Raw genomic sequence first — 3,255 nt, forward strand, 5'->3', positions numbered from 1 at the left:
TATTAAAAATTCAGAATAATAAAATAATAAGAGCTGATAAATAGAATATTGGGCTCATATATACTAAAAATTAAGCTCTAAAACCCGAACTCAATATGATTTAAACTCAAATTAAAAGCCTGAAACTCATAATTCCTGTCATAATTTGCAACAGCCTTAACCCCTATCTGTCGTCAGATTAGGGTTACGGGCATTACTAACCAATCAGAACATTTAATCACATCGCAAGTAGTAGTATACACTAATTAATACCATCATAATATATAGGAGTAGATCACGGCAAACTAATACTTGTATAGAAGTGTCTTATATAATCGAATAGTGTATCATGCTATGCAATGTTGAACTTGGTCTTCCACTGTCTACACTCTTATCACTATTTATCCCTTCTTGGATGTTAGAAGTTGGTTTCATAACAAGACTATTCCAATTATTAGCATCAGAGTATTGGTCCATACTCCAACTATTATTACCTTCGATGAAGTAAGTAGAGTGTACTTAATTCAGGTTTGCTAACTCAATCCTATTCAAAGTAAATGTTACTCTTACAAACCCTATTTCAAGTCTACGGGACCCTAAAAATAGTTTAAAACCAAATAGGGACTAATTTGGAATAATTTTGAATGTTTAGGGTCATTTTCAAAATTTCCTAAAAATAGGGGACAACGACCGTGTCCCAACCTATGTCTCTGCTTGTGTAACTCACTAACTTAGGTCACATGGCCGTGTCCCAGGTCGTGTGTCAGCCCATGTGGAAACTACACCTATACTATTTTTCAATACGCCCATGTGTGGCACACAGCTGTGTAGCCGACCGTGTGTACCAAAATGTACCTTAAAACTCAAGTTTACCATTTCCTACTTACTTAGGCACTAAGCAACTCAACCACCAGCCATCTAACCTATTCAAAACACGATTAAGCATGCTTAAAAAAAGCCAAAACAATCCATTTTAAGTGCCTAACCAATGTACCCTCATTGGTACCACATTTTATATCATCAACACACTAGTAAAGCAATCAACCATTCAAGCTTTCCTTCATATCAAATTTTACCATAATTGGATTAACACTTAGCTACTAAACTTTAAACTAACATATACCAAAATATAAACTAGGCTAACATACCAATATAGCCACAATCACAACCATATAAACATTTAACCATCATTTCACTAGCAAACTAAAATAATAACACCTTATAAACAACATCAACAAAAGACTCCCTAGGTACATGTCATTACAAAATAAGATATCACCACACTTGAGCTTGAGACTTGTTGTTTGATGTCGAGTCAGCAATAAGTCGAAAAGTACCTAGCTTGTGCATAGAAAATAAAACCACATGCTGAGTAAAACTCAGTGATATTTTTATAATCTGAACATTTTAAACTTAATATCAATAGATGAGATATAAAGATGCAATAAATAAAGTTATAAATCATATGTCAAATCAATAATGCCAAATTACTCCTTTTTTATTCACATGCAATAGAGTTCACAAATTTTAGCACATGGCAGTAATATTTCTTATGTTCAAGCACATATCAATGGTATTCTATAGATATAGCATTTGGTAATCCAACTCATGCAATGGCATGATTTATCATTTTTATCAATACTTGAATTCATTTCAAGATTCACACCTCATTTCATCATTTCGTATTTCATTGCTCATCTTATTCATTTGTCAACTTTGCCATTTCAATATCAAACACATAAAGTTATTATTTATTTTCCCCTATTAACACGACTCGGACTCAAACGGATACATGGATCCAACCAACACACCAGTTTGGCACCCAGTGCCTCATCGAATAAATCTGAAGTAAGAACTATGCCCAACGCTATATAAAGTGACGTCCAGTGTCTCACTGGTTAAATTAAAAAAAATTGGCACCCAGTGCCTCATCGACTCGAGGTCAAAGAAATCCCTGAATTCTTCCAATCCTATGGCATGCCATCTATATCTGACTCAATCTAATACATGTAATAGGGTTTCATTTCACTTTTTAATACAACCAATGTCTCAATTTCACGTAAATACACATTATCACATATAGTCAATTCAACATTCATATAATCAACATATTTCGTAATATACAAAATCTGTAATGCCCTCGTACCCGAGACCATCGCCGGAGTCAAGCACGAGGTGTTAATGGACTTAATTTATTAATTAAACAGCTCGAACAATTTTTTTTTAAATTTCCAGACAAGCTGGCTAACTACGTCACAGTCGCTTAAAAATTCATATCTCCAGTTCCAAAACTCGAAACTAAGATCCGTAAATTTTTCTTGAAAATAGAGTCATATATGTATCTACTACTTTGTTTCTAGAATTTTTGGTCGGCCCAATTAATACAGTTTATTAGTTAAAGTCTGCCCTATTTCAGGGTTCGGCTACTCTGGACCCTGTGTACTATGAATCAAATTTCTTTCTGTACAGAAATCCAATGACTATGCCGTTTGTTTCACTTAAAAATAGACTCAATAAGGAATCCATACATACAAATTTTGAGTCCTAATTATATTTAGACAAATTATGGTAAATTTCTAAAGTCATAAGAGGGAATCTAGAAATTTCTCTGACCCTATTTTACCAAAACGTAAATATCTCATAAAATACAACTCTTTCACTATTTTGTTACTTCCAAATGAAAATAGATTCATTAAGCTTCGATTCTATATTTTATTCATCATCTAATTCTATCTCTACTATTTTTAGTGATTTTTCAAACTCGCGTCACGCTCCTATGTGATTCTGTTTTATAGCCAATTTAACCATTTTATGGACTTCCATAGATTAGTTAGCACATAAAGCATACCTGTTATCAAATATAATCTCGATTAGCCACTCCAATAGCTAATCATTCTCAAACATTTCCATGCCATCCATGAGCTATATCATAAGATTATATACACAAAATGATTATAATGATATACATGCCATATTCCTAAAATACACAAGCCACCATACCGAGATGGTCCGTTCATAGTGTGAGCGTGCCTCCGACCGTCCTTATCTCCAAACCAGCTTGTCAAAACTACAAGGAATGGAAGGGAAGGAGTAAGCATAAATGCTTAGTAAGTTTACATGCAAATAACAAAGAACTTAACAAAGCAATTATACCAACCAACATTAGCATAATATCACCAAAACATATATCACATTTCTATTCATCATTCATCGTCTTACTACATTATTGTTGTCGTATCAAGTCTCAACTCGAGGGTTAAGTACATACCTGTCCAA

Source organism: Gossypium hirsutum, chromosome A10 (genome assembly GCF_007990345.1).
Source record: "Gossypium hirsutum isolate 1008001.06 chromosome A10, Gossypium_hirsutum_v2.1, whole genome shotgun sequence".
In the NCBI taxonomy this organism is placed as follows: Eukaryota; Viridiplantae; Streptophyta; class Magnoliopsida; order Malvales; family Malvaceae; genus Gossypium; species Gossypium hirsutum.